Source organism: Triturus cristatus, chromosome 12 (assembly GCF_964204655.1).
Source record: "Triturus cristatus chromosome 12, aTriCri1.1, whole genome shotgun sequence".
Taxonomy (NCBI): domain Eukaryota; kingdom Metazoa; phylum Chordata; class Amphibia; order Caudata; family Salamandridae; genus Triturus; species Triturus cristatus.
Window position 1 is genome coordinate 504,427,737 of NC_140595.1, and position 13,035 is coordinate 504,440,771.

Below are 13,035 nucleotides of genomic sequence, written 5' to 3' on the forward strand. Positions count from 1 at the left end.
CTCACCACAACCTGTTGTCAGGATCAGGGGTGTTTTCAGCTTGCAAGGTCCAACAGAAAGTGACATGGGACAGGAAATCGGGTTCCTAACTGGGGCGCCAGAAAAACCTACTGAAACATTCATATCGCCAGACAAAGGTGCGCCAGGGAGTTTTGAATGCATGATTGAACTCTTTGCAGCACCAGTGTCTAGCAGAAAAGGCTCCGTTACATTTGCTGTAGTCACCTCAACATACGGTCCACTCTGATCCACTGGCACTGAAACAACTCCCTCTCTCTGTCTATGGCTGTCCTAGTAATCATTACTTTCTGCATCACCGTCCTCTGCATAATAATCATTATTATAATACTGGGCCGTATTACTAATCGCGTTAACTTGCTGATCAAAGCTATTGATGGCACTTTGAGGCGGCAGAGGACGCGTGTTCTGGGGAGCATTTCCACGCCCTCTGCCTCTAGGAGCTTGCTGACCACCCCTACCTCTTGCGCCATACATATTACCGTTCCGCTGCATTAATTTAGGGCAACTATATTTAAAATGACCTTCCTCTTTGCAGTATGAACATTGGTTGGGACCTACAGGGACACGTGGTTGATAATACCCATTCATTTGCTGGTTGTTTTGAAACTGTTGGGGTTGGTGATAGACACCTTGTGGTTGTCTATAATTATTCTGACCTCCACGTGGCGGATAGGCCTGCTGTAAAAGGACCTTTGTCTTTAATTCCTTCGTTTTCTTTTCTGTTCTATCTTTCTCGTCCTTATCTCTATTTTCATAATACTGTGCAGTAGCCAGTATTTGCGCTGAAGAAGAAACAGCCCAGGAACTCTCTGAATCTTTCAACTTTTTACACAGGTCAGGAAGTAGATTCTGCACAAACTTATCCACAAATAACCGTTGGCCACCCTCAGTACTCATATCCTGCCCACTGTGGTCAATAAACGTTTCTTCAAACCTAGTAAAGAAGTCTGACACTGTCTCATCTTTCTTCTGCTTGCATGCAGATAACTTGTCCCAATTTACGCGCATCGCAGGCATTATTGTCTTCATATACGTGATGATTCTACCAGGCAGTTCAGCTACTAAAGGTTCTGGTTTCGCACCACCAGTTTGTCTAGCATCAGCAGCAACAATGTTGGCCCATGTATCCCCTAGTTCTGCATTGTGATCTACATTACGAATTGATCCCCATAGAGGCTGTGGAACAACATTGCCAAACAACATGTCTATATCGGCCAAATTCATAATGCATGACCCTGCTGTCTGTGACAACTCTTTATAATAACCTGCTGGGTTGTTACGGGGATCAGGTAAGGACTGTTTAAGCGCTAACACTTCAGAGCGCTTCCATGGAACATGCACCCAAACACGCTGGAAATGCGCTGCCACAGCGGGGTTACCACCGACAGCTGCAACCGCTTCCTTCCATACTGGGGGAACTTCTCTCATGGGGTATTGTCGCGCTTTTGCCTTTTTCCCCACAAGGACCTCTTGTTCAAACAATGACTGTTGGCAATCGTCATTCCTAAGTGACAATACAACCGCAACTGCTTTATCTACTTCGCGGTCCACAATTATACCAGTTCCAAAATCGAACCTCACTCTACACAACTCCTGCGGGTTCGGATTTTTACTAGGGGTGGGCGGAATTTGCAGAATCGCGCTACGCAAATCTCCGCGAAACGGTAAAAAATCTCCGCGAACATGCAGAAATTCCGCGAACACGCGGAATTGCTTGTTCGCGATACTTTTTTCCTGTTCGCGATCGCTGCTTGCGTGCTCGGGGTGAAATAGCTCGCGAACACGCATATTGAGAACGCGAACAAGCAAAAAATTTCGCGAAGTTGCGGAACGCAGATTTTTGGGCAATTTCGCGTCCTCCGCGGAACGCGAAATTACCCAAATTCCGCAAATTCCGCGAACGGAACGGAATTTACCGCCCAGGCCTAATTTTTACCACTATCCTCCAATTCTTCACAGAGAATTTCGCACATTTTCTCGAACACATATCTCTGTTTAGGGGCATCCCATTGATGGAAAGTGTTGACAACTGATTCCACATCATAAAGTGAAGGAAAAACGATCCATCTACGCGCCATGTGATCTATTACCTTTTTCTCATCGGGGTTAGGCAATTGGCTGCGCAACTGCTTACGCTGTACACCAGGAGTTGCACCAGATGGCCCAAAGAGAGGAGACATTAATGTAGTAACCACATTAGCTAAGCGCTGTCGCGCTGAAGGAGAAGCTGAGGCGAGAACAGGGGGAAAAACAGAGGGAAGAAAAGAGGATGTAGAGACAGGTACTGGAGTGGTGGAAGGAAGAGTGTTAGGGGAGGCAGTTACTGGATTAGGCAAAGTCGCAGGAAGTGCGGGGGCAGTTGGAAGCACAACTGGCGGCGCTTGAGAGGGCTGCGCTACAGGAATAGGAACTGGCTGCAAAACAACTGGCGGTTGCGGCAAGGCTTGCAGTATATGCACTGGAGGCGGCATATTTACAAGCTGGGGAGGCGCCGTGGCAGTTTGAGCATACGGGGGTGGCGAACTCAACAAATGTGACATCAAGGGATCTTTCTCCTTTTCTTCTGACTCATCCTGCTTAGAATGTGGCAAAGCTGGGTAACATTTGTCAATCCCTAACTTACGCTGCCTGTGCAATTGCTCATTCATTTGCTCCTCTTCATTGTCTTTAAATTGTACAGCTGCTTGCATTACTGACATACCTCTCTCTCTTTTATTCTTTTTCGCTAACTTAATTTCCTTCTGTTTGGCTTCCTTTCGCCATAAGCGGAAAGAGTCAAACATCGCCGGCCGGGCTTTCTTCTTAAACAATTTAATTTCCAGATTATCTAAAATATCGGTATCAAAACTACCATTTTGGGGCCATTTTAAAACACCATCTTTCCTGGTGTAGTGGATCCACACTTCGTTATATGCAATGGGGCCTACACCATGTTTTACATAGAGCTCATAAGTTGGAGTTCCAACCGGAGGAACCGGACATGATTCCTCTAGCTGGAAATCTTTTCCACAACCCAAACAGAATAATCTACCAAATAGTCCAGAACCAGGCATCTTCGCTCACTAGTCTAGATCCAAACGTCAAAGGATTATCGATTACGATAGCCTCGTGAATACACGAGTCCTCTGGTTTTGGCGTTTGCAAACTCCAAAGTACCAATTCAAATGATCCCGAAGGATACCAAAACAAATGGGAGACGCTCCACTTATACTTAACTGAATATTGCTGATCGATGGCGTCACCAGAAGACTCTCTCGATTGTTTCGCTCTCTCAAAACTCGTCAAGGGTCCAAAACAGGTCGATTAATCAGGGCAGCAGTCCTTCGTAGCCGTTGGGACGCGGAGAACCTCGCAGAAAAGACTTTCGGACCACGTCGACATGCAGGGGTCGATGAAGTGGCGGCCTTCCTCCGGAATTTCCACACGAAGCTCCTCACGAACCTCTGGCTTGGACTGGTACCGCTGAAATCGTCCCGAGTTGGGCGCCAAACTGAAGTACTGGGTATTTTAGACCCAGCGGTGCAGGGGCACACACCCTATGACTTCTGGGTTTCACCCTGTTCCGGACCTACAGAAACACAGAGTCTTCTGGGTGAAGTCAAAGAATCGTTTATTGGCTGCAGACCAATGACAGGTATCCTAGAAGTACAACAGCGTGTATGTTCTCAGGAGACTGCTGAAAATCATAGGAACGGACTTCTCCTTAAGTACAAAATATCATGCTCCAGGCACACATTCCTTGGTTTACGATATGGCCATATAAAGGTATACATTACAAACGAAAAAGCAGAGTCATGATGACCATCCCACATTCCAGTTCGGCCAGCCCACAATGATTTACACAGTAAGGTTCAGATCCCACGTTTGATGTAAAGAGACCCCCCCCCAATAAACATGAGCATCTCCTGTTTTGGGAAACAAGTCATAAAGCAGGAACAAGCAGGTGTGGAAGAGATTAGCCGGGGGATTGTGTAGAATGAAAGGGTTTTATGACGGGTCAAGCCCTGATGCTAATCACAGGTGGACGGAGGAAGGGGAGCTCGTGAGACCGGTTTGACCCAGGGCAGCAGAGCCAGCTGCCCAGGTCACAGAGAAGTCAGAGGGAAAGCCCATGTACTGTGAGGCCCGTATTTACTCCATTATAGCCTATGTGAGGGCAATGACAAGATGGCCACTGCTTCCAAAATGGAACCCGCGTAGTGGAGCAGAATAACGTGTACACAGTGCATTCATAGCTAGAACGGTATATAAAGCACTCGTACATGCCGCATTTACCATTTGCGGTTCGCTAATACCAAGATAGACAGGGGTAGGGCCCTGTCCCCTACGCGGTCCCGAATATTAAAGTACGACAGTTCTTAGAGCCTTTATTTTTTGTAGCTCGAACAGTGTCAAGCAACCAATTTCCCAGTCATGTGTATGGTATATACATCCATCCATCTATGCATTTAAAGAAAAATTCAAACTTAGTGAATTAGTTCATTAAAGGGAGTTGAGAGATTGGAAATGAGATGAGAAGCAAACATAATTTGTTGCAATTTATTAGTAATTCCCATATCTAGTTTAGTGAAATTGGAATTGAGTTAGGTAAGTTTAGGAAATTTGGAATACGACAGGACAGTCCATGATACTCCTAGTCCATCTGATTTAGAAATGGTCAATGGTATTGCAATTGCCTTTTCCTTCCCAAAAATATTTTTGGAGAGATTATTTTATTTACCACCAATCTTTTTTTTGTCTTAATGTCTTACATCAGAATCCAGGAGCAAGAAGAGGGCTAAGGAGGATGAGGGAGCCGGAGGTGCCTCCCAAAGTTCCTCTGCCAATGGCTCTACTGGACCCAGTAAGTCATTGTGTTGTTAACATTAATATTTATTTCCCTAAATTTTACCGCTGCTTATTTTGAATTAATATTTCCAGCCATTTCCTATTTTTTTTCCAAATCCTCTTTGATCTATCCGTTTCTAAATTCTTGTTATCCCTGCATTATCCTATTTACTTATTTTCTATATTTCAAGTTTCTGTACATTACTTCAAACTTTCTCTGTACTAGACTGTAGCTTTCCTTCTTCTGCTTTGTCAGTCAGCTTTCCTTTTCCCCTTATATATTTTGTGGACTGCCTAGTGATGTTACTTCAAGACTCAGAGAACCTATTGGCCACATACTACTACTCTGTGGTGAAGATTGCATGCCTAATTAGGGTATTCTACGTATGTTTGTTGAGATGTAAAGGCTTTCTTTTACTTGCTCATGCTCAATCAATATAATGAGAGAGTGGCCAAGGTCACGTTGGACACCCCAAAGTTGTGTATTAGCAGCATTTGGTGATGACAGTGCACCGTGGCTGGAAGAAAGTATAAGGAGCACGGGCCCATTTCATTTGCCAACCAGGACACTATGTCCAGTTGTCCAACCTTTCATTTCTTTTCAAAAACTCAGACTCAGCAACAGCTCTGCCACTCCATTACAAAATGTTTTTTTTTATAAGAAATTTATTTTTTTGCAGTCAGTATAAACAAACATAAATAAACAATTCATTGAAATACAAGTATCATTGATGTGCATAATACATGATAAATAACTGTCAAATTTACATGACTAAAAGCCTATATAGACATGCTCCTTTTACAAAGATATAAATAAGCATAAACCTACATCCCATCTAAGATAAAAAAAAAGTCCTAACTCCTACTCTTTGTGAATATGGTTTTTGCTTCGCCTCAATTTGAGACATCTTTAGTAACCATTGGGAAAAGGTTTGGGGCTCAGCCTCCTTCCATTTTTGCAGGATCAGAGATTTAGCAACAAGTGATGCAATAAAAATATACTGTTGCTGTCGGATGGATAGGTTGAGTGTATGGATAATTTCTAACAGAACAATTTTCTGTTCAGGGGCTAAGTTTATTTGTAGCTTGATGCTAAGCCAGTGAAAAATTTGCTTTCACAATTTAATTAATGCTGGACATGAAAAGCAAATATGAAACCAGTCCCGATCAAATCAATTACATCTAAAGCATGCTCTCAAAACAGAAGGGTACATTTTATGAAGACGAGATGAGGTATAACAAAGTTGCCACTTGCAAAAATAGCCATGCGCTTGACATTGGCCCCCCTTATGGCTTTATGCATGCAGATATTATATGTTCTCCATGTTTGCATATCTACCCTGCAGACTATAGAGTTTTGAATCTCTTTCTAGTTCATGTGGTAAGGCTTTAACATGCAATTCATCGAGCAGAATCTGGTACCAGTTTCCTACCCCTCCGGTCTCTTTCACAGAGTAGTTAAGGCGAATCAGATTTGCCCGAGCGTCTGGGGGAATTGAGAGTTGCTCAAGAAGTTCCGGAATTTAAAAAAGAGAAAGAGTAATGAAGAAGGGTGTCCTCGATTAGTCAATTTCATTTGATTCCAAGATTTCATTGTACCTTCTGTAAGGAAATCCATAAAGCAATACATCGCACCTTTTCCCTAGTTGTTATAGTTGTTTGCTTATATGGAGGCCTACTATGTGCAATTAAAATTTCAGGATGAAACGCGATAAACTGATATTCCTCCTTCAATTGGAAGAAAATATCTAGATAATCTGGGGTGTCTTATATCTGCTAAGCTTTGGGAGCCTAGGAATTTTAATAAATGGAGCAAGCTGGGTGCCAGATTCTAGAAAGATGTGCTTCAGATAAAAGTTGCTACCCAGGTCACGTCTAGTGATTGATTTTGTACACCAATCAAAAAACACTGCCTTATAATAGTTTTTAAGGTTTAAGGTGAGGAAGTGCAAGACCACCTTCTTGAATAGATAGCTGTAAAATCTCAAGTTTTGTACGAGGTTTCTTGCCAGACCAGACAAAATTATGTAGCATTTGGTCTAACTTGTAAAAAAACTTGGAAGAAACTTTAATTAGTACATTTGAAACAAGAAAAAGTCAAAGAGGTAAAATCATCATTTTTAAAACAGCAAGTGTCCATATCAAAGAGAGTGGTAAGGCCTGCCACTGTTTCAAGAGATTTCTAGCCTTAAAGAGTGTAGATTCGTAATTGAGCTGATATAGTTGCGAAGGATCATGTGACACATACATCCCTAAATATCTAATTGAGCCAGCCGTACAGACCTGATTACGCATATCAAATGGAAGTTTGTGATCAGAGCAATTAAAAAACAAGATCTCAGATTTGGAACGATTGATTTTATATGCCCCCTAGATCTGAAAAAGATTTAATTTTTTTTAAGACATTCAAGATATTTTCTTCGATGCAACCAGGTATAAAATTATGTTCTCTGTGAAAAGTTTTTGCTTAGGGGTTGCCTGAAAGGGTGCTTTGATTTGGGGATTTTGTCGTAACAAAGAGAGTAGAGGCTCTATTAATAGCACAAAGAGCACTGGTGAGCTAAAGAATGATGATGGATTCAACCCAGATCTGTGAATGGGGGTGAGTGTCTGAAAAGTTTCAGCACTCTGTCCATGATTTCCTTGTGTTTGCTATTGGGCACCCTAGCCAAATGCCTCATTTAATTTGTAATGATCCTACAGTTTAGGAGTTGATTATGATCTTTGCTTCGGCATTACTATGTAAGTTTTTCAATAAATTAACGACTTGTAAGGGGACATTAAATTTGAAAAGAATTGCAAACAGAATTTTCCATGGAACTAAATCAAAAGCTTTTTCAGCATCTATCATGCAAATTGTTGCTTCTATCTTTTTATTAGTATAGTTGCCTGGATTAGAAAGTTGGTATTGCTTGCCATCATTCTACCCGGCAAGAATTCTGACTGGTCCCTATGAACCACATTTTGAGCAGAGATGGTTATTCTTGCTGCCATTATCTTTGTAACCAATTTGAAGTCATAGTTAAGTAGGCTAATCGGCCAATATGATCCCGGATTTGGGGGAGGTTTGTCTCTTTTAACGGAGCCTATTATAACTGCCGTAGAAAAAGACTTCAGCACATAACTTCCTCCTAATATTGCATTAAATAGCTCAGCTAAAATTTCTGTCAGTTGAGACATAAATACCTTATAAAATTTGACGGGAAAGCCATCACAGTCACATGCTTTCCCATTAGGGCAGTGGCGATTCGCCGTGGCAGTGCTGCAGGGTGGTGGGGCGGGGCGGTGTAGAGGCAGGTTAGGGGTTAGTGGAGTCCGACATACGACTGACAGGAGTAAGGTAAGTAATTAAATAAATAAAAATGTACCTTCCGCGAACTGCATTGCCAACTCGGCGATGCAGCTCGCGGAAGGTAAATAGTTTTATTTATTTAATTACAAGTCTCTTGTCTGGCTTTCTCCACTTTATTTTTTCGTATTTTGAGAATAGTTAGTTATGTATCTATGAACTGCTTGATAAAGATCACACTGGAAAACCATAACAGTAATCCTCCTTAATTTAGATGCATTGGCTGTATAAGAAACTATCTCCCCTAATGTAATGTTTACAAGCTTCCCAGATAGACATGCAAGAGGCAGACCCCTTATTTATTTCTAAAAAAATCCTTAATTTTAACCTGCATATTTGTAACCCACTCTTCTTTGGTTATTAAAGTCTTAGCTAAAGTCCACCGGGAATATTCTTGCCTATTGACTTTGATCTCTATCACACGAACCGAATGGTCAGAGAATGGATTTGAAAAAAATCCATTCTTGCAGTAGAGTTAATTTGTTTAGAAAAATAGGTATATTCAAGTGTCTGAGAATGCTGGATTTGCCAAGGATCCAGTGAAGCGAAATCCTGCATTAAAATGGCCACACCTCTAGCTACTCTGGGTTTGTTTTGGGCTTTATTCTTACGTGAGGAGTCAAGTTGTAAGTTCTGTATTAAGTTAAAATCTTCCCCTATGATAATATAGCCAGAAAGCTGACAAAGAGAGCCCTTAGGACCCTCGAGGGCGGCTATATCGTCGGATATTGGACCGTAGAAGCTAACTATCTGAAAGATCTGGTTGCCCATCTTCCATTTTACTATAATCCACCTAGAGCTAGGGTTTTTAATAATCTGTAATACGTCTCCATGGCAATAACATATAAAAAAAAATGTGCTCCCCCCCCCCTTATTGCAGCTCCAGATGAGGCAAAGAAAGCTTGAGAGTTATAGTTTGGTTGCCTGCAAGGGGCCGATTTTTTTTAAATGTGTCTCCTGGAGTAAAATAATCTGGATTTGTCCTATTACCAACCACTGAAGTGCAGATTTAAATGTAGTCTGGTTATTGGCCCCATTAATATTGCATGAGGCAAGTCTAATCATTTGTTGTGCTGCCATTCTACGGTTCAGTGTTGAGCCGAGATGATAACACTTTATTAAGATTTAAAAAGCTTTTTTCCCTTGGTACCTTAAATAACAGATTTGAAATTTTAACTAACTGCAACTTTTCTCTTTTTCTCTCAAAACCCCCATACCCTTCTGCAGGCCATATCATCATGGGCCCAATATTCTGCCCCATTCCTGCCCTTGTGCCCCTTCCCCGCTTAAATGAGTACTTTGGTATGGTACTCATAAGCATATTTCCTTAAGGAGCTATGGATGGCTTAAATGTATTGGTGGTTGCTTTGCTTGTATAATTGAAATTGGCTCCTTTCCCTTCACACCTCTTATGGACCCTCTGAATGGTATTGCTGATCAAGCGTGCTGCACCTTCTTACCCGCCTCCCTCTTTTACTATGCATAGAAATTCTTTAGCTTGATCTACAGACAGAAATACATGGGCACGTCCTTTATGTAACACTCTTAGTTTAGATTGATGCATAATCCCCGCAGGTGCCCCTGAGTTTTTAAATTCATTGATCAGTCCAACAAACTCTCTTTGCCTTTGCACCGTTAGAATCGACATATCTGAGAAAATTCTAAACTAAAAGTTCTCCACGATGGAAAAAGATTTTTTAGAGATTGCCTGTGATAGGATCTGTTCTTTTATACGCACATCGCCAAAGCTAGCCACAATTGTTTGGGGGTATTTGGCATTTGAAGGGCGAATTGATGGAGCCCGATGTGCCCGAACAATGGTGAGATCCTCTCCTATGACTGCCTTATCCAGCAATACATGCTTATGAATCAGATCGGAAATCAACTTTATTGGAGATGAACTAGCTTCAGAGTCTTTAGGTATTCTTACAAATCGCAGATTGGTACGTCATGCTCTATTTTTGACATTATCAATCCTTAATTGAAGATCCTCAACTTCCATCTGCATTTTATGCAGTGTTGTGTCATGGTTCTTGGAAGAATCCTATAGTAAAGAGACTTTGAGCTCTGCCTGGGTTATATGAGAGGATAGTTGCTGGAGTTTCTCCTTGATTTGCTTGAGTTGTTTGTTAGTTTTCTTATGAGCTTTTTCTTGCAAAATCTTAATCTCTCGTAATTCACTTAGGATCTGATGCAAAGTAGTCTCAATTGGAGAAGGCACCAAGGGCAGCGCAAGCAGCAAAGAGTTAATAGTTGAGGCAGTTGCAATCACAAGCTCTTGTTGAGTAGTCACATTCTGGATAGAGGGTTCAGATGTCTGAGCTGATAGTAAATCGATAGTTATTTGAGTGATATTGGGCAGTGCATGGCTACTTTCCTGAGTCTCTTTAGTACTGGCCCAAGAAAATAAGGGGTATGGTTGCTTTCCTTTTTCCAGATTTGAGGGTGCAAGTAAGGGACTCTTGCCTAAGGGTGGGCGTAGTGGGCGTAGTGGGGCTACGTGAAGCAGCACATAGTGTGCCCAAATCTACGCACACTACGCGCTTCGCGTAGCCCCACTACGTGCCACCCACCTCCCGCCCGCCCTCCTTTTAAATAATATCAGCAATGTAAAATAAATTAAAGTAAAGCGACTTACCGTAAGCGCGGCGTCTCCGGGGCTCCCTCTTCTTCGTTTCTAATTTCTTCTGACAAATGCGCATGCGCGGACGCCCGCGCATGCGCATTTCTCGCAAGAAATGCGCATGCGCGGGTGTCCGCGCATGCGCATTTGCCAGAAGAAATTAGAAACGAGAAAGAGGGAGCCCCGGAGACGCCGCGCTTACGGTAAGTCGCTTTACTTTAATTTATTTTTCATTGCTGATATTATTAAAAGGAGGGCAGGCGGGAGGTGGGTGGCGGGTGGCAGGCAGCTACGCTTCGCCCTCGGCGTGTGCGTAGCGCTGCCCTGCTTCGCCTACTTCGGAAAGTGCGAAGCAGGCAGCGCTACGTACACTACGTGGGCGAAGCGTAGTGCTACGCCCGGGGTTACTCTTGCCGAGGGTTGAAGTGCCAACTGCTGGTATGGTTGTCGAAGGAGATATAGTTTCAGTGCTTGAGCTGGATTCCAGTCTGCTACTTGTTTCCTGAGATAGATTGAGCCAAGATTCCTCTGTATAGCGGGACTGTTTATCCATAGTCTGAAGCTGTTTCTTATGCATTTGTTGTAGCACCTTAAAACTATCCATCTTGTCCCCTTTATCCCCTTTGAGTTTCCGCTTAGCAGTGGGCTTTTTCATAGTGGAGTCCCTTGAGATGCGTTTCATCAAGATAGCAGATTGTTGTAATAATTAACAGGCAGCGAGGTAGCCAGCAACTTCTCAAATATCTACAAAACCGAAAGTGGACCCTTTTTTGTGCTCATGCTTCTCACCCGTCTTGCATCCCTCTTGCCTCCTCCCTTTGGCTCCTCTTAGTCTCTATGATCAAGAAACAGTGGCAAGATTATGCTCGCCCTCGCCACCATCCGCCAAATGACCACAGGTGGAAGATCATTCTCCCACCTCGCCGCAAAGACTTGGAACACCCTCCCCACCCACCTGCGTCAGACCCAGGACCTGCTGACCTTCAGGAGACTTCTCAAGACCTGGCTGTTCGACCGGTAGCTGCCACCCCCTCCACCCCTCAGCGCCTTGAGACCCTTATGGGTGAGTAGTGCGCTTTACAAATGCTTGATTGATTGATTGAGTGATTGATTATTGCTGGAAAGTTTGCTGGAAGGTTTTACAAGGCAGCCACAAGCCGTATCCGTGGTACACGGACTGCTTCCACAGCCAACCCTTTAGCCTCCTCCCAGGGTTAGACCTAGTGTTGCACCACAGGTCACAAATAGATTCTGAGTGTCTCTACTTGTTCTCTTTTTCAACTCTTTTTCAACTCTTCAAGCTCCAATCTTCTCTCTCCTTGTTGTAAATTCAGTTCATCTCTGGACCCCACTTTTCTCTTTTTTTTTTCATACTTCCCTCTACCTCACTTGTCCTTATCCTTCCTTTTGGTGAAGCGAATGGTGAAGCGAGTGATAAATGGAGTGATCAGAAATGTTACTGCGGTTCAAAAAATAAAAGGGGAGAGGCAAGGGCCCTCTAAGACTCAGAGTTAAATTAAAAATAGTGCAGCTAAAAAGCTTATCCAAAGAAAATAGCACCAGACTAAAAATGTGACATCCAAACTGACACGTTGCGGCACTGTATTTGAGTTGAAAGGAGTCAAATACAATCTATGATACAGATAGAGACTGATCCAAAAATTCTACGGCTGCTGTTCTGCTCCACTGCTGCTTTCCTTTTCATGCACCGCCCACGGCTGCAACTTGCTGCGGCTCGTCCCTCCAGGAAAGCTCAGACAAACCCCCCCTGAAGTTCGGCAACCATTAAATTCTACTCTCGGAGCTGCAGTGCGGCTGCTATCCTGCTATCCCCTCAACTGGAAATGAGCTAGCCATGGAGCATGACAGGAGCTTAACGTGGCTTCCAGCTCCATTACAAAAAGTTATTGCTTGTCTTGAGGCTTTTCAAAAATTGCCACCTATAAAAGGCACAACCTGATATTTTTGATAGAAGATACTGTAACCTAATTGAAGTGATGTGTGTGGTTTTATTTTGCTATAAAAAAGATTAATAGGGGGAGACACATCTGGCATCTAAAAAACGTGTAATGTTTTTTCTAGCTGCACCGACCACCAGTGCAAGGGCCAGCACTGAAAGCACCAGCCAAGCAGCAGATGCGTCATCAGCGGTATAAGGGTGTGAGGCAGCGGAAGTGGCGGGTGGTGGTAAGTCAAACTGCTTGCTTATTAATAT